Below are 24,987 nucleotides of genomic sequence, written 5' to 3'. Positions count from 1 at the left end.
AGTGCTGGTACAGGCAGGCCCTGGCCAATTGCTGAGGGGCAAGGGGCCATTTTGAAGGCAGGCAGTGTTCTCAGGCCTGCACCCATTTTGCCTAGCTTTCATCCATTATGCCCAGGGGTAGTGAGTGGTGCATGGGCCTAATCTTTCTGTGGGGTGTCTTGAATTTAAACATCATTGAGGGCATGGATGGCATGGGATTGTGCTGATTTTTGTGTTTTTCGATTTTTTTGGCTGCTGTTGGGGTCTTTTGCACCGGAGTAGTGAGTGGTGCATGGACTGAGTCTTTCTGTGGGGTCTCTTTAATGTAAACATCATGGAGGGCATGGATGGCATGGGATTGTGCTGATTTTTGTGTGTTTTTTCGATTTTTTGGGGTGTTGATGGGGACTGGCCATGTGGGTGGGGGCCATTTTGAGTGCTGGTACAGGCAGGCCCTGGCCATGTGCTGGGGGGCAAGGGGCCATTTTGAAGGCAGGCAGTATTCTCAGGCCTGCACCCATTTTGCCTAGCTTTCATCCATTATGCCCAGGGGAAGTGAGTGGTGCATGGGCCTAGTCTTTCTGTGGGGTGTCTTGAATTTAAACATCATTTAGGGCATGGATGGGATGGGATTGTGCTGATTTTTGTGTGTTTTTCGATTTTTTGGAGTGTTGATGGGGACTGGCCATGTGGGTGGGGGCCATTTTGAGTGCTGGTACAGGCAGGCCCTGGCCATGTGCTGGGGGGCAAGGGGCCATTTTGAAGGCAGGCAGTGTTCTCAGGCCTGCACCCATTTTACCTAGCTTTCATCCATTATGCCCAGGGGTAGTGAGTGGTGCATGGGCCTAGTCTTTCTGTGGGGTGTCTTGAATTTAAACATCATTGAGGGCATGGATGGCATGGGATTGTGCTGATTTTGGTGTGTTTTTCGACTTTTTGGGGTGTATAACTGATGTTCCTCTGTCTTCCATTGCTTTTAGGTGCACAAGAGAACCACCAGTGCCAGGAAGAAGTCCTGCAGCGGTGTGTGCAGCATAACGTCACGCGACGTCACGTGTGGCCACAGACAAGACAACTCTGCAACTCGTCCAACTGCGGCCTGCTGTTCTGACATCTGAAGAAGAAGGCCCCAAAAAAAGTTCCCCGTAGCTTCTCTAGCAAGAAAGTTGCCAGTAAGGAGCAGAAGAAGCAAGTGGCGCCACTTACAAAGGAGACTGGTGTGCCGCCTGCCACATTTCTTGGGAATAAAAAAAAAAGTACGCCTGCAGCCGCAGCGGGATCTGCTGGGGACCATGCTGGGAACAGCACCTCCGCTCCATTGGGCTCAGTGCCACCACCACCACGCCAACTTGAGTCCAAGCCCTTGAGTGCTTTAGAGGCAGCCAGTCTAGTTGTTCAATCACCATCGACCAGTGATGTTGGCTTATTGCAAGAAAGTAGCAGCATCCCTCAATCAACACAGGTTGTTGTAACTCATCTGACGAGTGTTCAACAACCACAGCCGCAACAACAACCACATGTGCAAGTACAAGCCCAAGTAATTGTGGAAGGAGAGGCAGCACAAGGAGATGTGCAAGCAGAGGTGCATGGAGCGGCACAAGGGCCCACAATAGTTGTTTCTCCCGAAGTAGGAGCACATCAGGAAATCGACATTCAAGCCGAGGTATCATTTGAGGAAGCCACTCCTCCTGATCATTCATTGTCTTCCAGATCCCAAAGCAAGAAAAAGATCAAGGATGGTGTCTACATCTTCTTCAAGCCCCCTTCCTTCTGATGATATGGATGAAAATTGGGAACCACCACGGACGTCTGAGAGTGAGGCACATCATGATCTGACAAAGGTAGCTAAGCGTAAAAGGAAGGTCCCCGAAACTCTAGTACTTATGGAGTGTGATGATGACGCTGAAGAAGAAGTGGCGTATACTCCTGCTGATGAAGACTCTCACGACGACAATGCAGTCATCATACATGTCACTCCAGCCTCAGCGGGCATGCAGCAAACAGACATTTTAACCCTATCCCGAAATGCTGCTGAGCGTGATGTTGGCGACATGGCAATGGGACCACCACCAATGCAGTTAACTAGTACACCACCACCTACCGCTTCCATATTTTCTCGCCAGAAGGGACCTCCATCCACCTCGACCTCCATTTCCTCAATTAGTGGTGCCGCAAGTGCACAACATAGTAAAGTTCGGCAACCATATCCTCCACTTCATCTGGCATTAGCATGACCAGTATCGCCTCCTCCGCCCCCCACAGACATTTGAAGTCTGCAGTTTGGGACTTCTTTAGTGTTAGCACAACAAGGGAATACATAGCCATTTGTACCATTTGTAAGCTTGCAGTTAGTCGTGGTAAACTTGGTACCAACTATGGTACCGGAGGCCAGAGAGGTCATCTTGAGAGACAGCACACTGTCAAATGGCATGCGCACCTAAAGGAGATCAAGGAAGCCCGAATTGCAAGTCAACAAACTGTATCTGTTCATGTTTCATCTGATGATGACGAGGAAGAAGCGTCAAACATTTCACTTACACCCAGTACCCCTGTCAGCAGCACACCCCCTGTTCGAGAGTGAGACACCAATGCGAAAAAGTTCATCATCACCGAGCGTAACTGGGTCGAAGAAGTCATCATCATCATCATCCCGTAAAATCATGGTCCAGCCCACCATTAGAAGCATGTTGTTTTCAGATGCGCCATTTGAACGCAACCACCCAATGACGCGTCTGTATAACACTAAGCTGGCTAAAATGCTAGCTCTGGACCTTCTCCCTTTTTCTTTTGTGGAAGGGGTTGGTTTTCTTGAATTAGTGGCAACGCTCTGCCCTAAATGGAAGGTTCCTAGCCGGTTCTATTTTGCCAGAGTTGCGGTTCCAGCACTACATGAAGATGTGCTGGAGGTGATTGGGGCAGCTTTGCATAAGAGTGCTGTTCACACTATACATCTGACAACAGACATGTAGACCAGTTGTGCAGCCACAGATTACATGAGCATCACTGCACACTGGGTCTCTTTTTCAGGGGTTACAGCAAAGCTAAGGGAAGATGTTGACCCGGACAACGTTTTTAAAGCTGCTCGGAAACATGTAACACTAGCCATGTTTGGCATGGAGAAAAGTCATACAGGAGAAACATTTTGCAGGTGTTTAACACAAAGGTCTTTCAATGGCTGTCCCCAAGAAAACGTAAGATTGGTTATGTTTCCACGGATAATGGCGCCAATGTAGTTAAGGCCATGGATATGGGTAACTATTTCAGAGTGCCGTGTTTGGCGCACTGTATAAACCTGGTTGTTAAAAAATTCTTGAGTGAAGAAAGTCCAGTGTGCGAGTTACTGTCCACCTGCCGAAGAATGTGCACACATTTCAGCCATTCTTTTAGGGCCGAGAAGCATCTGAGGGGCCTACTACATCAACGTAAACTGCCAGTGAAAGCACTCATCCAGGAGGTGGCAACACATTGGGACTCAACCTTCTACATGCTTGAGCGTCTGTTTGAGCAGTGTGCGGAAGTCGATCGGTATTTCTTTACACAGGGTGCAGCTATGAAGGACCTGAGGATACATGCCGAGCAATGGAAACTAGTTCAAAGCCTGACAGATATGCTTCGTCCTTTTGAGGTCTTCACTCGTGCAGTCAGCAGGGAGGACTGTAATTTGGGAAAAGCTATCCCATTGTTGCGCATGCTAGAGCACCAACTGAAGGCGGTGTCTTCTACGTTTCAAAAAGATGAAAAAAAGCAAGAAGCTTTTGATTTGGCGGAGAAATTATTAGAGCGCCTACTTTGCGATGAACGTCTTCAAAAGATCCACACAGAACAGCATTATATTTGTGCTACTATTCTGGATCCACGGTACAAAAAGGCACTGGCAGGCAGAGTATTCTTTCCTTGTGATGACGCAGAAGTTACAAAGTACAAACGTTGGCTAGCTGTGTCAGCCATGAGGTTTGAAAGAGAACGGCAGGAAATTGAAGGAAAAGACAGTACATCAGCATCAGCCGGCCATCCGGAGTCAAAAGAATCCACTTCTGCACCTGTGGCTGTGGCAGAAGTGAGTGATTTTCCCTCTCAGCCGTTAAAGACACCAGTAACCGGATCATCTGCACCAGACACAACAGTAACATTGTGTGAAGAAGAGGATTGGCTAACTCAGCTTGGGTTTGCTTCTCAAAAGGTCCCAGCAAAAAGTAAGCAAAGTGGAGGAACCGTGGAGAACCTTGAGTCGATGGTGCAGGACTATCTGAATGACTCAACAGCGGTCTATGTTCATGATGACCCATTGGCGTATTGGCATGGGAAAAAAGAATTGTGGCCAGAGATCTCCAGCCTGGCTATAAATCACTGGTCTTGCCCACTCGCAAGCGTGTCTTCTGAACGTGTTTTCAGTGCTGCTGGTGGCATTGTAACTTGCAAAAGGACCCGCCTCTCGCCCAAAAATGTGGAGAGGTTAACAATGATCAAGATGAATCACCACCTCATACCACCAGATTACAAAATATGAGAATGCACGCAGGAAGAAGACGAGGAGGACACCAACTTAGATGAGGGAAGTTCTTCTCTGTTAGGTGACTTACTCCCGCCTGAATTCACAGAGTATGAGGACGAACTCTTCTTCCCTGACAAGAGCCCTGAAAATGAGCCAGTGAATCAATAACTTTCTTTTTCGTCCTTATTCACTTTTATTCCTGTGTGTCTGCCTTTCTTTGTTTTGCAAAATCTATATAAAAAAAACTTTAATCACCTAATCACAAAAACAAGCCCATCAGCAGAACTGTCTTTACTAATTTGCTTATTGATTTGAAGGTGCCGCAGTCTGCATTCCTCAGGTTCACAAGTTCATAAGAACATGCCCCTCTATCCTCCTCCTCCAGACTCCTATTTCCCTCAAAGCAGATGGCTGGATTACGCCCAATGAAGAAAGACTCTGCACTTGTGGGGGTTTTCTACTTCTTTGCGGGTGAGTTGACGGGTGTGGGGCCATTGCTGGGAAGGTATAATACCGGATAAAAGTGTTTAGGAGAAAATCGGAGTAGAAAAAGTTTTTGCCTTTTTGCTCACTATCATGTTTTCGGGGGCCTGTTTGGGTGGGTTCTTGTGTTTGTGGGTGGGTTTTGGGGTCTTGGAGCAACGCTGGGTATGGAGACTTTTGATTGCAAGTGGTTTGAAGAAAATCCATGGTGGCAAAAGGGAGTTAGGGCCTAGCTGCAGAGCGCGCGTGGAGTGATGTTGGAAATTTGCCTGATAATTACTAAGTCCCCATTTTTGTAGTTTTGCTTTTTGGCTGTTTGGGGGTCTTCTACTTGTTTCCGCCTGGGTTGGCGGCTCTGGGGCCATTGCTGGGAAGGTCTAATACCGGATAAAATTGTTTTGGAGAAAATCAGAGTTGAAAAAGTTTTTGCCTTTTTGCTGACTATCATGCTTTCGGGGGCCTGTTGGGTGGGCTCTTGGTGTTTGGGGCTGGGTTTTGGGGTCTGGGACCACTGCTGGCACAGTCTAATGTTGATTGCATTTGTTTTCCAGGACATCCATGGCGGAAAAGTGGAGTTATGACCTAGCTGCACAGCGCGTTTGGACAGAAGGCCGAAAAATATTGTGAGTATGAGATTTTCCATTTAGCTTTTTGTCTGTTTGGGTGTGTTGTGCTTTTTTGCGGGTGGGTTGGCGGGCCTTGGGGCATTGCTGGGAAGGTCTAATACCGGATAAAAGTGGTTTGGAGAAAATCAGAGTTTAAAAAGATTTTTGCCTTTTTGCTCATCACATGTTTTCGGGGGCCTGTTTGGGGGGCTTCCTTGTGTTTGTGGGTGGGTTTTGGGGTCTTGGAGCAACGCTGGGTATGGATACTTTTGATTGCAAGTGATTTGAAGAAAATCCATGGTGGCAAAGGGGAGTTAGGACCTAGCTGCAGAGCGCGCGTGGAGTGATTTTGGAAATTTGCCTGAAAATTACTAAGTCCCCATTTTTGTAGTTTTGCTTTTTGGCTGTTTGGGGGTCTTCTACTAGTTTTCGCCTGGGTTGACGGCTCTGGGGCCATTGCTGGGAGGGTCTAATACCGGATAAAAGTGGTTTGGACAAAATCGGAGCAGAAAAAGATTTTGCGCTTTTGATCAATTGCCTGTCTTTGGGGTGCTGTTTGGCGGGCTTTTAGGTTGTTGTGGGTGGGTTTTGGGGTCTGGGAGAACTGCTGGCACAGTCTAATGTGGATTGCATTTGTTTTTCAGGAAATCCATGGTGGAAAAGGGGAGTTAGGGCATAGCTGCACAGCACGTTTGGACAGAATTGAAAGAAGGCCGAAAATATTCTAAGTATGAGATTTTCCATTTTTGCTTTTTGCCTGTATGGGGGTGTTCTGCTTTTTTGTGGGTGGGTTGGCAGGTCTTGGGGCATTGCTGGGAAGGTCTAATACCGGATAAAAGTGTTTTGGAGAAAATCAGAGTTGAAAAAGTTTTTACCTTTTTGCTCACTATCATGTTTTCGGGGACCTGTTTGGGTGGGTTCCTGGTGTTTGGGGGTGGGTTTTGGGGTCTGGGAGCACTGCTGGCACAGTCTAATCTTGATTGCATTTGTTTTCCAGGACATCCATGGTGGAAAAGTTGAGATATGACCTAGCTGCACAGCGCGTTTGGACAGAAGGCCGAAAAATATTGTAAGTATGAGATTTTCCATTTTTGCTTTTTGCCTGTTTGGGGGTGTTGTACTTTTTTGCGGGTGGGTTGGCGGATCTTGGGGCATTGCTGGGAAGGTCTAATACCGGATAAAAATGGTTTGGAGAAAATCCATGCTGAAAAGCGTTTTGCCACATTAACTTAGGACTCGTTAGGGTTAGCACTAACAGCAGAATTGCATGTGTTTCGGGGTGTTCTAGATTTTTGCAACTGAGTTCTGGGGTCTTAGAGCACTCGTGGGAATGTGTAATTTTGGTTACAAGTGGTTTGAAGAAAATCCATGGTGGGAAAGGGGGGATTTGGCCTAGTTAAAGGAAGCGTTTGCCACTATTCTTAACTTAGGGCTCGTTAGGGTTAACAGTATTGTATTGCATGTGTTTAGGCGGGGGGCTGTTTGTGGGGGGTTTGCAAGTCTTGGAGCGATGCTGGGTATTTATACTTTTGCTTGCTTGCAAGTGGTTTGAATACAATCCACGGTGGGTAAGGGGGGATTTGGGCCTACTTTACTTTCAAAGTACGTTTTGTCGCCATTTTCTACTAGGCCTCGTTTTTTGAGATCTGATTGGGGGTCTTCTACATTTTTGCGACTGGGTTTAGTAAGGGTCTGGGAGTACTGCTGGGAAGGTCTAATTTTGTTCTAAAACACAGTTTACAGTACACCTAGCTTGAGGGAAAGATCCTCTAAATTAATTCGCCCATACTTATTTATCCTTCAAAAGGAGACTCAGACAGAGTACTCACTTTCAAAAATAATGTACTGTCTATTAGGAAACTCAAAGTGTGACTTTTTGCACTACACAGCGTACATACCTTATATTTATTTGTCAGTGGTGTTCTAATATCACTTACTGTTTTTCCATCAATAATTACAGGCCAGGTTTCAGCCTGTGCAATGGGAAAAGGATGAAGTCAGGCTTCACATTAGCGAGCCGCAATTCAGCATCCGCCAGGCAGGCAGTGGACAGGGTGTCTTCTGGTCACCAACATTGATGGACAGAGCGTCAGATGGAATGAAGGAGTCACGCTAATAAGAAGAATGGTTGGATGCATCTTACAACTTCCCAAATTCAACAGGACAACTACAACAACATACAGATACAGTATCCGCTCTTTTCTAATTATCTTTTAAGTAATGTTATTGCTGTGAACTTCTATGAGTGCGACTCTGCATTTCTTTGATCTCTGTTTCTAAATTCATCCCTACAGCCATTGTATAGGTTTTACTTCTGCTATTTTTCAAACCTAATTTAATGTACGAAGTGTTTCTCTGAGTGCAGAGATAGGCAAGTGAAAAAGCATAATTATTACTGCAAACCTGTACTGTCGCATTCTTTCATTCACGGTTGTCGAAAGTACTACTTACTTTTCAGTAACCATGCATAGAGTAGTGCATGCACTTCCTTTATGCCACTTAAAAGATGTATGGTTAGCTTTGTACCCAAAGATTTCTTTATCTTCAATTATTGTTTGTCCATGCTGTGCTTTTTTTTTCTTCTCTCAACAAAACTTTCCCAAAAAAAACCCATTCCCATCCATTTTCCAAACCCTAACCCTCTTCCCCCGGGCTGTGTGGTTTTGATTGGTGTGTGACTAAATGACAGCAATAATTCCACACACTTGCTGGGGAGGATAAGGTCATAGCAACAGGCTGGTAAAGGAATCCGAGGATATATTCTATTCTTCCTCAGCTTGACACTCAGTCACTATTGGCAAATGAAAGCAGATTTTCATGTGCGCCATCAACTTGATTGGTCATCAAGAACATCCTCCTCCTAGACGTGGCAAATTATTACACTGCTGTGTCCTTCACCTTCAGTACTATTTCTTGTAGTAGTAGCCAATGTCAAAGAAATTCAACGCAAGTATTAGTTATACTTTCAATACTTTACCATTTGTTAGGCTACATTGTGGCACTGTTCTAGTGAACTGTCACCTGCTATATTCTCTATCGTACCGTTCTAATGTTACGGTAAGGACAAACAAGGTTTCATTTTTGTTTTTTTTCAGATGCTGCAACTGCCACTGTGTAACACCACAAGTACCACCGCAATGATGACATTTCATCCGCCCAGGATTGCCAACCTTACAGGTAAGATAAGCGTTTGGGGGGAGGTAGTGTAATGGAGTATTAGGAGAGACGAGAGACTGCGGTCCTAGGACTATTGAATTCACTTACTCTGTGAGAGGCACTTAGCTTTGAAAACATTTGGGCCATTAGTACTTACACAACTTGAATCAAGATGCCACTTAAGTTTCTGGACTGTTAAACCCCCACCCACCAGCCTCAAAAGCAGTAAAAAACACGTATGCTAAGATAAAGTTTAAAGTATATTTATATATCCCTAACATAAATAATCTCCCGCAAGACCCAACCCACCCCCCCTCCCGAACCCCAACGAATGTCCCTGAAAACTAAGTCCAAAAAAGTAGAAAACCCAATTCCCAATTCCCAACCCCCAGAAGTCTTTAAAAAAGGGTCAAGGGACAGTCTCCTCCTACTGCTGGCTGCTGTTGACTTTTCGGGCCAGGTCGGCATGCTCCTTGCGGAGGGTCTCGAGCAGGGTTTTGGTGTTGAGGAGTTACTGCTCGAGGTAGGAAACCCTCAGGGAAAGGCGGTGCATTCTTTTTTTGCAACTGCTGTGGGGGGCAGCTGATTTCTTTGCTGCTCGGCAGTGGCGGGGGGCTGCGGTACCCCGGCTCCGTACCGCTGGAGACCTGCTGCGCTGACTGGCTGACCCAGGGAGCGCGGAGGAGGATGCAGGTGTCGCCGTGGATGTTGTTGACGTACTAGTCTGCGGGTCCTCCTCCTCCTGGGCCACCAGCCACCGATATTCGGCGACAGTGGCCTCCAGCCTCCGTTGCCGGGCCCTTTTAGCCAGCTCCTTCCGTGTTGGTTTGGAAGGAGCATCTATGTGAAGAAAGAAAGACATAGTCTGTAACCAATGCTCTTTAAGATTAACACAAAATGATTCAGCAGAAAGTTGTGTCACAGTAGAAATAGCAACTTGCAAGCGCAGTACATGACTATTGTGGACAGTATCTTCTACATCCTTGCTCTAACATTAGTGGGAGTTTAAGTAATCAATTCTACGAGCATTATGGACTCACTCCATTAGAGTCGACTATGACAGTACACCAGTCTTATTCTTCTTCTTCTCTCTTGTTTAGCAAAATTGGTACGTTAACTTCTGCAAGCCGGCATAATGCCAGCGCAGTCAACTTGCACCCGAGAAAAACAGACGCCCGCCATGATGAGTGAGACAGACTTGCGTTACTGTACCAGTCCAGTACATGCAGGTGGTGATGCTCTTACTTTTTTATTATGGGTGGCACTGAGAATACTCTGTTACAAGGGCTACTGCTTAATTAATTTAACTTTCACCCTACAGTGCCAATAAATACTAGAAAAGGAAAATGAAGAAGATAAATAATCTGATTATCTATCACTGCACATGGTATGTATTTGCTTACATACGGGATGACTTTAGGTGCTTTGCTTTTTATTGAGTGAACAGTGATACATCCACACATGAAGGACCAAGTTCTACTAAACTTATTAACAGAGGTAGTGAGTGGCCATCGTAATAGCCGGATATATGCTGTGCTTGCAATACAAACTACTGCTACTATTCATGGTAGTATTCAGACAAAATTACAACTTCTTTTCCTTGCCTTTCCTATACTGGGACGGACGTGCGGGTGCGGTGTTACATGCTCTTCAAAGTAACACTTAGTTCCCCCCGTGACCGTCTACTCTCTCTAGATACACATATGCTATCTAAGAGTCAGATAGTACCATGATCCAGGCATCCATCCATTCAAACTATATGTCAATCATTCTTCTTCATGTCTCTTATCTTGAAGTACCGGGTCTTTTTAGAACCCAGCGGTGCCAGGGAGAACACCCAAAGACTTCGAGTCCTTCCTGTTTCAGACTACAGAAACACAGAATCTTCTTGGTGAAGTCAAAGATCGTATTTATTGGCTGCAGCCAGTAACAGGTATCCTAGAAGTACAACAGCATGTATGTTCTCAGGAGACTGCTCAAAATTACAAAGCCGTACTTCTCCTTATATACAAAATAATATGCTTCAGGCAAACATTCCTTATTTTACAGTAGACTATTCACATATTTTTACTACAAAGAAAAAGCAGAGTCATGATGACAAGCCCACATTTCAGTTTGTCCAGTCCATAATCAATTACCCGGCAAGGCCCAGAACTTTCATCAGATATTGACGGACCCCTAATAAAAACGGGCACCTCCTCCTCGTAAAACAGGTCATAAAGAAGAAACAGGGACAGGTGTGTGTGAGATTAGGCATGGTTTGTGTGCGATGATCGGTTTATGACATGTTGTGCCTTGATATCGATCTCATTCGGCCACTGGGAAAGGAACTGGACAGACAGGTTTGGCTTCAGGCAGTGGAGTCAGCTTGCCCAGGTCACAGAGGAGTCAGCAAAGGTGTACGTGTCCTTCAGATCGTTTTTAGCCTTAGTTATTTGACTATGTGAGGGCAATCACAAAATGGCTGCCGTTCAGAAAATGGAACCCGAGGGTTCAGGACGAAAAATCCGATTTCAGGGTGATTTCGTCACTCGAACATGACGGAAATGTTTGTGCATAGTATTCGAACCATTACCGGTCTGCTGATACCAAAATCGTCATGATACGACGATGTTTATGACATGGGTCCAGAATTTTCAGTACCACAGACCCTCCTTTTGCCCTTACATAGGCAATAATCTATACTCACGCTAATCTGAGTCCAGGTCTATATTCGTAAAGTCATCGAGATGTTGCTGTAGCATCATCCTATTACTTAGCTCGTTTCTTGATACAGGTTTCATTACACATGATGTAACACAGAGGCCACATATTACAGGAGCACACTGTATTTATACACAGAACAGGAAAAGAATGGCTAAGATCATCCCAATGACTATCAGAATCTTCCATCCCCAGGCAGATATCAGTTCCCAGAACCACCCCATCAAAGACCAGTCTCCTTCATCCACGTGAATGGATTCGGAGATCTTATGCAGTTTGGAAATGGCCTGGTATACTGTTGGAGCATTGTCTGGGATGAAAATGCAGCAACTTGATTGGATCACTTTACATACCCCACCTCAGTCTGCAAGTATGACATCTAACGCGACCCTGTTCTGAAGAGTCATAAGGCGATCCGACTGGAGCTCAGCAGTCAAATTATTAAGGGCACCGGCAGTTTCAACTACAGTGGATTCAACCACTCTTGTCAATTGCCTTATGTTCCTGCTGTTCACCATAGGCCCCCAAAACGGCAGGAAACCCTTTACCAAATCTCCGAATTCTTGTCCTGCAGTGTCTTCTTTACTAATGATACCTCTAACTATCCTTGTCCTATGGTAATCCGCCGTGGCCGTATAGGTGGGGGGCAGCAGGAACGAGACAAAGCATGTGCCCGAGAAGTCAGGGGGCAGCCATGTATAGGCTCTATCATGGCAGATGAAATAGGTACCCTTAGCTGCTAGGAACGAAGGGGAATTTCGAGATGCAAAAACATATGTTTCAGTGCAGACGCTCTTCCCCAACTGAGCTCTGGGATTTTTGCCATTACCTTGCAGACATAGGTGACCCTGATGGGGTACAATCCAAATCGAGGAGGATCTCTTTGCCCGCTGGTTCTCACTCAAAGCAACTCCATATTTTGTTATGTTCCATCTAACGTAAGCTTGCAACTCATCCCTAGGAATCGTTCTGTACGAGTCAATTGTTCTGCTCATATTTGCAATTCCTACTACCAGCGCTTTGTTGCTTGAGTTACTTTTTGTGGAACGTGGGGGGGGTATGGTTCGATGGCAAATATGAACATCGTCTGAAACGCCCACAAAGAGCCATTGTAGCTAAATGGTAAGACCAAGATGGGATACCCTTATCTGTCGTATGCGGCATAAGACCACACACCCAGCAGTTAGTTGTGTTTACTACTAACTGGTGTTGGTGTAACAGTTGAACGAAAGAGTTATTAAAAAACTCTAATCTTCTAGATCAGTGTTTCCCAAATTGTGGTCCGCGGCCCCCCAGGGGTCCGTGACACATTACCAGGGGGTCCGTAGGCAACATTTTTAAAAGCACAGAAACGTTTCTTGTATAATTAGCAGCTTTCCACCAACAATAAAAGTGTCAAGAGAATGCCAGTGATTAATGCACCTGCTGGAGCTGAGGAGAGTTTTGCTCAGTTGCAGCTTTGATTGAACTAATGTAGCACAGACGGTTAATGTGCCTACTGCAAAGAACGTGTATCATGCATCTTAAAAAGCAGTATTTTATGTGCATAGGTTCGTGGTTACATCTAGCAGAGGGACCTATAAACTGTCATCAAAGAGCTTTCAAACTGCATGGTACCAGTTAGTAACTTATATTTTTTCCCAAGTATTCATTATCCTGATGCTGCTAAAAAGATTTATTTGGGTGGAAATACATTTTTAATGTTAAAGTCAGTGCTAGCCACTGTGTTATGTTCTGAATCCTGAGTTTGTGCTTTTCCAGACCGAGCACTCTTTAAACATTTTATATACACACTGATTTACATGTATGATTCAATGTCTCTATGTGTGTGATGTAAATTGCTCTGACATACTACAATGGTATGAGAGATGCTATAAAACAAATGAAATACATGTGACAGAGGTGCTATTACTTCAATATAAAATACTAAGCGCCAGATGTACGATCTGTTTTTATATGCGCAAACAGGTTCGCGAACCCGTTTATGCATGCAAAAACCTATTGAGCAATGTACATAGCTTATTTTGCGAGTCACAATGTGTTTGTGACTCGCTAAATAGGTTTTGCAACTGCCTATTTGGAAGGGGCATTCCTTTCCAAATAGGGAGTCTCAAAACCATGTACAAATGTTTTGCAGTCGCAAAACAGTTGCAATTACCACCTACTTCAAGTAGATGGTAATGCATTCGCAAATGGGAAGGGGTACCCAGTGGACCCCATCCCCTTTGCAAATGCATGCAAAATTATTTTTTAAGGGCAGGCAGTGGTCCCAGGGACCTCTGCTTGCCCTTAGAAAATGAAACAAAAACGTTTAATTTTCCTTTTTTTTTTAAATGTATGGTAAACAGGCTGCATTTTTTTAAACTGCTTTATTTAAAAGCAGTCAGAGACATGGTGGCCCAGCAGGTCACCATCCCTGGGAGGGCTGGCATTCCCAATGGGCTCGCAAATCGCAAGAGGCTCATTAATATTAATGAACCTCACAGTTTGCGACCCCATTGTGAATCCCAAACAGTGTTAAACACACTGTTGTACACTTCATTTAGCGATTCGCAATTTGCCACTCGCAATGTGTCGCCAATTGACACTTAACTCATACATATTGCTTGGGGGTACCCGGCTTCCAGTGGTGACTCAATGGGGGTCCTCAGGAATCAAAAGTTTGGGAACCACTGTTCTAGAGGACTCATGTTCAGGCAGAGGGTGAAAAGAGTGCGAGGAAACAGTAGGAGGAGGTATGGGCTGTGTAGTGGGTGCAAATGTCACTTGAAAAGTGAATAGAGCATATCCTATTAAAAACATCATTACACCAAGCAACATGAAAGTACAAAATATCAAAGATCTTTTCTTCGTCATATATATATACACATTTGGTCTTTAAAGTTCATTTGTTTGGCAGGTCTCTCCATCTTGAAAAACTCCATCCTCTCTAATTTGCTGCCCGCGGTGGTAGGGTGTTCTATGCTAAAGAGTGCTTCTGTCAGTCCAGGGCAACTCCCTTAGACCGACCAGAACTGTCGACCTAACGTCTTCAGCTGCACTCCAAAGACTTGGGCAACCACGACCCTAGCAGCAGAACCGAATGGCTGTTCGAAAAACAAAAATAAGCAAGTTTCTCAGACGAGAGAGCTGCACAATCAAAAAGTAAAAAGAAATATTTTCTTTGTCCATAGTCATAGCTCTCGGCCTCAAATTGTAACGGTTTCTTCCAGGTGCTGTCTGGTCCTGGAATAAGAGTTCAGGCTCTGTAGTGTTCAATCAAATTGACGGAGGAACAGCCTCTTGCAAAATATTGTCGCTTTCCTGTTCAGAAATTGTTCCTTTTACACGTGCATCGCTGAAAGGTAGGAAACGAGGCACAGTCTCAGTTTCAGAGTCAGGGATCCCCTCCTGGACCCTCCGGTCGTACGGAAGAGGTAGTGGGACCCTCTTACAATGAATGCCGTGGATTCAGTGTTTCTTCCCTTCCAGTCGAACAGCCGATCTTGTTGAGAGAAGGACTAGATGAGGGCCGGTCCACCGGGGCTGGTCATTGTTTGTTCGCTGAAAATTTTTAATCAGCACCCAGGACCCAGGATCGATCGGATGTCCTGGAGCTTCAGAGGCCTGAGGCAGAGTGTCGTGGACCTGTTGGTGTAAAACACGCAATTTAGCTGTCAATTCATACAAATAATCAAGCAGTACAGGGTGTTCTATCTCGCTATATTTGGTTGGCCTTGGCACTCCCCATATGTTGGCCGGGCGGCCGAACACGATTTCATAAGGACTAGGGGCCCGATGTAGGTAAACTCCAATTTACCACTTCTTAAATACCGAATCATACCGATTCGGTATTTGAGAAGTGGTAAATTGGAGGGGGGGAGATGTGGGTATTTCAGAATCAGTAAATACCGAATCTGTAAGATTCGGTATTTACCGATTCTGTAAATACCGAATCGGTATCCCCCATTGATTCCTATGGGCCTTGAAGCCCATAGGAATCAAAGGGCATTACCGAATCGGTATTTACCGATTCGGTAATTACCGATTTCTGCAAGGGTGCAGGGGGTGTCACTTTGACACCCCCTAGCACCCCCAATACAGGCTTGGGTGCCATGTGGCAGGCATACATGCCCTAGGGGCAGGTCTGCCTGCCACATAGCATAGGTGTGCATGCACACATGTGCATGCACACCGGAATCGGTATTTTACCATGAAGTTGTATTTCATGGTAAAATACCGATTCGGTAACACCTGTGGGACTCAGAAGAGTCCCACCTACATTAGGAATTTACCGAATCGGTAGAATTACCGAATCGGTATTTTACCGATTAGGTAATTTTACCGATTCGGTAAATGTGCAGTTACCTACATATGCCCTCGGAAACGGGCACCTACATACCAAATGGCCATTTACCGATCGGAAACGGCCGAAATCGGCCGTTTCCGACCGGTATTAAGGCTCCTACATCGGGCCCTAGGTCCCATTCCTGAGTGAACTGTCATTCTCGTTGATAGGAGTGCCAAAGGCAGCGTGTCAGGCCACTTAAGACCGTGCTCGCTTGAATCTTGGCCAGTTTCAGTTTTAGCGTGCCATTATAGCACTCTACTAGTCCAGCTGATTGGGGGTGATTTGCACCGTGGAAATTTTGTTGAATGCCTAGCCCTTCACACATTTTCTTAATCACTCGACCTACAAACTCACTCCCGTTATCACTCCAGACCATTCTCGGCATTCCAAATCTGGGGAAGAATTCTTTGACAAGGGCTTTAGCTGTGAATAAGGCAGTATTATCTTTTAAGGGATATGCTTCTACCCATCTTGAAAAGGCACAAACAACAACGAGTACGTATTTCAAATTGTTGCACCTTTCCATGTGGATGAAATCTAGCTGTAAAACCTCAAACAGATACGTTGGAGGCACAAAATGACCTGCTGGAGTTGGGGTTCCCCTACCAGGATTGTATTTCAGACACACCATGCAATTCTTGACCACATTCTCTGCACACTTAGGGATTCCACCGTTTTGCCATACGCGTGCTAACAACTTACAGATCCCTTTCACACTAATATGGGCCATTCCATGAGCCATTGTCACCACTGCAAGCACATACGCATCGGGTAGCAACCATCGCTGATGCTCTGACAATTCAACCCAACAACCATTTGCATCCAATTTACCCCTACTTTCTCTCCACACACTCAATTCTTTCTCTGTAGTTTCAGCTTGAATGGATTTCACACTCTCAAACGTATCTTCACACATACCAACGTCACCAACCCATCGTGCAGGGCCTGCAACATACATTCAACTCATTACATTCCTTGCAGTTTCTTTCGCAACTTCATTCGCAAACGCATTTCCGCGACCAACATCATCAGTAACCTTTTTGTGTGCACTGCATTTCACAATCGCAACTTGTAACGGCAACGTCAGTGACTCGAGAAGCTCATTCACCAACTGACCATGCTGGATCTTAGCACCATGCGAAGTCAGGAACCCACGTTCTTTCCACAATCGTCCAAAACTGTGAGCCACACCAAATGCATACTGGCTGTCCGTGTACACATTCACTCATTTCCCCACCACACACGCTCTTGTAAGTGCAATCAACTCTGCTACTTGCGCTGAATTGTGTGGGATGCGTGCAGCTTCCACAATCGTATGCAAAGTCGTCACAGCATATGCTGCAGTCGTATCACCATTCGGCAACTTGAAACACGAACCATCAACCCACAAAGTACCATCACATTCTGGAAGAGGAGAATCTTTAAGATCTATCCTCCCTTTCGTCTCTTCTTCTGTCTTGAGACAGCAATCATGCTTTTCGACCTCATCTGTCTCTACTGAAATCGGCAATAACGTGGCTGGATTCAACGTATTGCACCTCTTCATGTGCACATGACTCGCTAACAGTGTCAGCTCATAACCTGACAATCGAGCACTAGTTAAGTGCTGTGTCTTTGTTCTGTTTAACAGAATGTCCACTGCATGCGGGACCATCACAATTAACATGTTATTCATCACTAACCCAGCAGACTGTCGAATAGAAACAGCTGCTGCCGCAGTGGCTATCAAGCAACTCGGCAACGCCTTAGCTACCGGATCTAAAGTCGACGAAAAATACGCGCATGGACGCTGTTTGCCCCCAAAAGACTGTGTCAGAACTGACAATGCACAACCTTCTTTCTCATGGACATACAATGTAAAGGGCTTACTGTAGTCGGGGGTACCCAACACAGGAGCCGAACACAATGCATCGCGCAATTCGGAAAAACATTTCTGACACTCTTCAGACATGGAGTGGGATTCGTTGTATTTTTACAGGTTAATGCCACCAAAGGTTTGGCCAACAATGAAAAATTTGGTATCCATTGTCTGCAATATGATGTAATGCCCAAGAAAGCACGCACTTCTCTCTGTGTCCTTGGCACACTCAATTTTGCAATTGCCTGAATCCTTTCTGGGGTCAGTTTCCTTCCCTCCTTTCGTGAGAGATGACCTAAGTAGGTCACTTCTTGTCGACAATATTTCAATTTTGAAAGAGAGACTTTGCGATGTAGATCACACAAATGACACAACAACGTAAATGTGGCTTCCTTACAAATCTCCTCAGTATCTGCAGTAATTAGCAAATCGTCGACGTACTGAATAAGAGTAGCGCTGTCAGGTAAAACAATCGTGTCAAGCTGTGTTTTCAATGCCTGACTGTATATCGATGGACTTTCACAGTAGCCTTGAGGGGCGCGTTTGAAACGGAGGCTTCGGCCTCCTAAACTGAAGCCAAAAATATCCCTGCTCTCCTCGGCAATCGGGATGCTGAAGAAAGCATTCTTCAAGTCAATAAGGAGAACCAAGTCGCGGAAGCTGGAATCATAGTCAATAGGGCAGTGATATCAGGGACAACTGGAAATTGTGGCACAACTATTTTATTGACCTCCCTAAGATCAATCACAAACCTGTAAACAGGTGGCTGAGAAGGATGAGTACGCTTCAAAACAGGCAGAACAGGACTATTACAAACGTTGCTTCTTGTCTCTTCAATTACATCTTTTTCAATCAGATCATAAATGATCGCTAACAACGCCTTTTCACCTTCGCTAGAGATCTTGTATTGGGGAATGCGCGGCATTCTAATATTGGCTTTCAATGTTACAACATATGACGGTATTTCCAAAAGACCCACATCATTAGGACCAGTGGCCCAAAGAATATCCGGAAGAGAAGACAATTCTGTCGGAAGTTTATCCTTCGACAAATACATCGGAGAAACCACTTTCTTACCCAGTGTAAGTTGTACTCCCGAAGGAGAACAGTACAAAGTCGCATATAATCTTTTCAACAGATCCAATCCCAACAAGTTTTCACCACAACCTGTTGTAAGAATAAGGGGTGCTTCGAATTCACAAGGCCCAACAGAAAGGGACATAGGACTAGAAATCGGATTCCTAACCGAGGCGCCAGAAAAACCTACTGAAACGTTCATTTCGCCAGACAAAGGTGCGCCAGGGAGTTTTGAGTGCATTATAGAACTCTTTGTAGCACCAGTATCCAACAGAAAAGGTTCTGACACACCTGATGTAATCACCTCAACATAAGGTCCACTCTGATCTACTGGAACTGAAACAACTCCCTCTCATTGTCCGAGGCTGTCCTAGCAATCATTACCTCCCATACTCTCATCTTCTGCATAGTAGTCATCAGCATAGTACTGAGCCGTCCTACCAGACGCGTTATTCTGCTGGTCAAAACTATTCATAGAATTCTGAGGCGGGAAGAAACGAGCGTTCTGCGGGAAATTTCCACGTCCCCACCTCTAGGAGCTTGTTGAACACCTCGACCTCTTGCACCAGAAGCACCATTCGTAGGCTGTAACAAAACCGGACAACTACTCTTGAAATGACCTTCTTCTTTACAATACGCACACTGATTGGGTCCATACGGTAAACGTTGTTGAGAAGACTCGTTTCTTTGCGAGTTCCTCGAATATTGCTGAGGTTGCTGATAATCGTGTTGATTATTAGTACGTGGTGGATAAGCTTGCTGTAGAAGAACTTTAGTTTTGAATTCCTTAGTCTTTTTATCCGCTTTATCTAACTCATCTTTGCGCCTATTTTCATAGTACTGGGCCGTAGCTAAAATCTGTGCTGATGTGAAAACAGCCCAAGCACTCTCAGAATCCTTCAACTTATTGCACAATTCGGTAAGCAAATTATGTACAAATTTGTCAACGAACAATCTCTGGCCACCCTTGTGAGAAGTTGGCCTGATATATGATGTTTCCAATTCTGGAACCACCTTGTATCAGTCCAAACAACCCTTATGATGATTGGTTGTAAGTCAACCTTATAGACCAGTTATCCTAGTGGTAACGTGGACAAAGCAGTCTTAGGCTAAACTCTGAAAGGCATGTGAAGCCAGCTGTATTACCATACACAACCCCCTTGAATACCAAATGAAAGGACACCACACAGATATATATTGAAAATATATATAGATTTATTAACTACAAATATCCCCTGGACACTTTATGAGCACAGAAGCACAAGCGTTAAACACAAGACAGTTTAAAATACACAAAAGTTGCACAATATGGATGAGCCCTAGGGGCCACCTAAACCATATACTAAGAAGTGGTATAAGAGATACCAATCTAAAAGGAAACAGGCCTAGGGCCTTGGGAATTGCTGGAGCTGTTCGGGACTAGCAGTGACTAAGTCGGGAAAGGCCCGCGGGACTCGGGTGCAGTGCTTAAAGTGCACGCACTCACCAATGCAAAGTCTATGGTGCGTAAAAAGTACAAAGTTAGTTAGTTCGGAACCTTCCGAGTGACCTAGAAAGCTGAAACTTGACACACAGGCCCTAGAGATGTGTACCAGTGTAGGAACACCGGCGGAGCTGAGTTACCTCACCCACAGGAAGCGGGTGCACAGGGTCGAAGTAGTGTCGGTTTCGTCACGCTGGTCGATGGTGCTTGGAGCTGAAGATGCTGCAGGCGGCTCGATGTGAAGAGTTCCGGTGGATCCAAGGGTGGATCTGAAGATGTGAAGACCTGAAAGCAGAGGGGACAATGTTCAAAGTCACTAGCCAGTGACTACCGTGGAACCAGATTGGAACCAGGCGATGTCGGGTGCAAACAGGCGTTGAGGTGTAGCTTCTCTCTGCAGCCACGTGAACACCGGGGGTCAAAGACGTTCAGGAGTCGGTCAAGAGCTATCCCACGCAGGTTTCTCGCTGTTGGCGGTGTCGGCAACTTGATCAGAGCAAACAGGCCTTGGCTAATGCAAGCCACGCAGGAGTTGAAAAAGGCTTACCACTCGGACCGGCAAGGTCAGAGCAGGTGCTCCCTTTTACAGAAGCGAGGGCAAGTCTGGAGCAACCAGACCCACTGTGTAGTTCATCGGTTTCATCGCCAAGATGGCCGCTGACCACGTGGCTAGTGGCCGGGAGGGCGCATCAAGTGGCACAATGCAAAAGGACCCCACGCAGATCGTGGAGATGCTGGGGGGCTGATCTTCGGTGCAAGGGCTGCTCGGTAGTGGGGGTTCTCATTCCCCAAAGCACAACATCGAGGAAGCCTCTGATGCTGCGCAGTCAGCTTTTCAGGTGTCTTCCAAGAGGTCCGGTCCCACGTCACTCGGTGCCTCCACGGATCCCTTCTTTGCAGGGACTGTGGATCAGGCGGTGAGAAGTCTGGGAGTCTGGGTCTTGTCAGGCTCTGGGCTCGGGCTCCGGCGGGTGGCGGCGGCAAAGCAGACGTCGAGTTGCTGGTTGGTACCTGTGTTCAGAGGGTGGCCACTCCTAGGCCACAAGGGAGATGTTCTTCAGTCTTCTGTGCAGCAGAATGTCGAAGTCCAGTCGTCTTCTTAGTTTCAAGTTGATTCAGGATGCTCTGCTGTAATGGCACTGCTCCCACTCTTATTCCCAATCTGAGGGGTGGATCACCTACTAGGTCCCTCCTCTGGGTGGGACCAGGAAGGGGGGCGGTTACACCCCCTTTCCTTTGTCCAGCTCCTCGCCAGGCCTGGGTCTGGAAAGTCCCAGGACCGGTTTGTACTGGCTTATGCACGGGGACACCTTGTGTGCCCCGGGCATGTCTCAATCTATTCAGCCCTGTCCTACCCAATACACAAAACCCTGTCTGGGGTGGTGCTCGCACCTCCCAAGGCAGGAAACCCTTTGTCCAAGCCTCCCTCGCTGGAAGGACTCCCAGCAGCAGGAGGTCAGACTTGTGTCTGTGGTGGCAGCATTCATTTTGTGATGCTGAGGCTCTGGTTAACTTTAACCGGGGTTAAGGCTACACACATGTTGTGTCCCTCTAGAAGGGTGGAATGCTATCCCCGTCGACAGAACTGTCGAGGGGATAGTATTCCAATTCGTATGACACCTTACTCGACATGTTTTGATAAAGCCAAACCAAAGTTAGCAAATAACCGCGAGGATTATAGTGCACTTAAGAGTATATGGTATGGCAATATCCCGGAACAGCTAAGGGAGTGGTTCCCGACAGCTGCAGACAGGCTCAGCTCATGCTAGAGCACCATCTCACATATTTCCAAGCACTCTGCCTCCAGGATTGAAGAGGCCTTCCATAGGAGTGGCTGATAGGAACATATGTGTCCAGTTTAAGGTTAGATATAGGGATACTATATCTAAGTAAGAGGTGATTACACCAACTTACCCCAGCTGAGTGATCAGCCAGTTGTGTCAAATATGGAGGCCAGGCCAGGGGTGGCACAATACATGCTGCAGCCCCTGGTAGGCCTTGGAAACACCTGTGCCCTGGGTACTTAGGGTACACTGTTACAGGGGCCAACAAGGTGAACCAGTTCCAATTGTATATGCACCTAAGGTACATGGAGTCCGTTTTAAGGAGAGAGCAATCAGCCTGGGGCCCTGAATAGCAGGATCCCAGGCCAACTATGTCAAAAACCAGCTAAACACCAGGCAAAAAGTTTGGGGGTAATCATAGTCAGATATCCACCTTCCTACAACCCTCAGTAGCCATATCCTGACCACTATGATCTACGAAAGTCTCTTCAAACCGCGTGAAAAAGTCAGACACAGTCTCATCTTTCTTCTGTTTACACGCAGACAACTTGTCCCAATTAACACGCAATTCGGGCATAAAGTCTTCATATACGTAATAATCCTACCAGGAAGTTCTGCAATTAAGGGCTCGAGCTTAGCACCACCAACTTGTCTGCCATCAGCAGCAGCAATATTAACCCATGTGTCGCCTAATTCTTGATCATGATCAGCATGACGAATCTTACCCCATAAAGGCTGTGGAACAACATTTCCAAACAACATGTCTATATCGGCTAAATTCATGATGCAGGAGCCTGCAGTCTGTGATAATTCCTTGTAAAATCCGGCAGGATTTTTACGGGGATCAGGCAATGTCTGTTTAAGAGCCAAAACTTCAGCTCGCTTCCATGGAACATGTACCCACACACGCTGGAAAATGTGGCGGAATAGCGGGATTAGCATTAGCGTCCCCTTCCCTCCAAACTGGGGGAACCACTCTCATGGGATATTGTCTTGCTTTCTGCTTAACCTCAGACTCAAAGAATGACTGAGAAACACTCTCACTCCTAAACGACAACAATGTCGCAACTGCTTTCTTAACATCAGAACCTACAATTGTGCCTTTTGCAAACTCGAACCGTACACGATACAACTCAGACATATTGGATTCCAAATTGTTTTCCTCCAATTCCTCACAAAGGAAAACACACATTTTCTCAAAAACGGATCGCTGTTTCGATGCTTCCCACTGATGGAAGACATCCATAACAGATTCTAGTTTGTATCTTATCGGGTCTGTAACCCATTTATGTGCCAAACGATCCAATATCTCTCTCTCTCTCGAATCAGGCAATTGACTGCGTGACTGTCTACGCTCTGTAACAGGGGACATACCTAGTTGTCCCAACCAAGGCGAAAAGAAACCAGAAAAGGCAGCAGTCATTCACTGTCTAGTAGAAGGAGAAGAAGAAAGAATAAGGGAAGACAGAGCAACAATAGAAGAATCCAGGGTCGGAGTAGGAGGAGCATTAAGAACAGACGTAGAAGTAGTAGACGAAGGCAAAGTTGGCGGCCCCTAAGGAGGCTGCGCCAAAGGAACAGTGGTCAACGGAAGAGGAGCTGGTTGTGGAGGAATCACAGGTGGCACAACAATCGGAGGTTGCACGGCCACAACTGGTGGCGGTGGTTGGTGCCGTAGCATTCTGTGCATAAGGGGGTGGCAAACTCAAAAGATGTGACATTAAAGGATCTTTCTCAAGATCTTTCCTTGTTCCCTGTTCTTTAGTTGGCAAAACTGGGTAGCATCTATCTATCACTAACTTCTTTACTCTTTTCATCTGTTCACTTTCTTGCTCTTCTTCGTTATCCCTAAAGGCAACAGCAGCTTGTACCATTGACATACCTCGTTCTCGTTTATTTTTCTTCGCTGATTTCATTTCTCTCTGTTTTGCTTCTTTGCGCCATATGCGAAAAGAGTCAAACATCGCCGGCCTGGCTTTCTTCTTAAAAAGTTTAACCTCTAGATTATCCAAAGCCTCTGTGTCAAAACTACCATAATGGGGCCATTTTAAAACACCATCCTTTCTGGTGTATCGAATCCATACTTAGTTATATGTGATAGGGCCTACGCCATGTTTCACATATAATTCATAGGTCGGAGTTCCAATCGGAGGAACCGGACACGAGTCCTCCAACCGGGAATCCCTATTACAACCAAGACAAAACAAATTCACAAATCTGCTAAGACCAGGCATCTTCGATCTCTAGTCTAGCTTCAAACTTCAAAGGATTATCGACTACGATAGTCTCGTGAATACCCGAGTCCTTCGGCTTTGGCACTTGCAAGTTCCAAACAAAGCGATCCCAAGGGGATACCAAAACTAAAAACTAAACTAAGGACTGGGAGACGCTCCACTTATACTTAACTGAGGTATCGATGACGTCACCAGAAGACTCGTCTATCGTTTCGCTCTACCAATCGTCAAGGGTCCAAAACAGGGCGATAGTCAGGGCAGCAGTCCTTTGTAGCTGTCGGGACGCGGGGAACCTCGCAGCAAAGACTTTCGGACCACGTCGACATACAGGGGTCGATGAAGTGGCGGCCTTCCTCCAGAATTTTCACACGAAGCTCCTCACGAACCTATGGCTTGGACCGGTACCGCTGATACCGCCCCACGGTGGGCGCCAACTGAAAAAACTGGTTTTTTTTAGAACCCAGCGGTGCCAGGGAGAACACCCAAAGACTTCGAGTCCTTCCTGGTTCAGACTACAGAAACACAGAATCTTCTTGGTGAAGTCAAAGATCGTATTTATTGGCTGCAGCCAGTAACAGGTATCCTAGAAGTACAACAGCATGTATGTTCTCAGGAGACTGCTCAAAATTACAAAGCCGTACTTCTCCTTATATACAAAATAATATGCTTCAGGCAAACATTCCTTATTTTACAGTAGACTATTCACATATTTTTACTACAAAGAAAAAGCAGAGTCATGATGACAAGCCCACATTTCAGTTTGTCCAGTCCATAATCAATTACCCGGCAAGGCCCAGAACTTT

This window comes from Lissotriton vulgaris, chromosome 1_1, assembly GCF_964263255.1.
Source record: "Lissotriton vulgaris chromosome 1_1, aLisVul1.2, whole genome shotgun sequence".
NCBI lineage: Eukaryota > Metazoa > Chordata > Amphibia > Caudata > Salamandridae > Lissotriton > Lissotriton vulgaris.
This window is presented reverse-complemented; position numbering follows the sequence as displayed.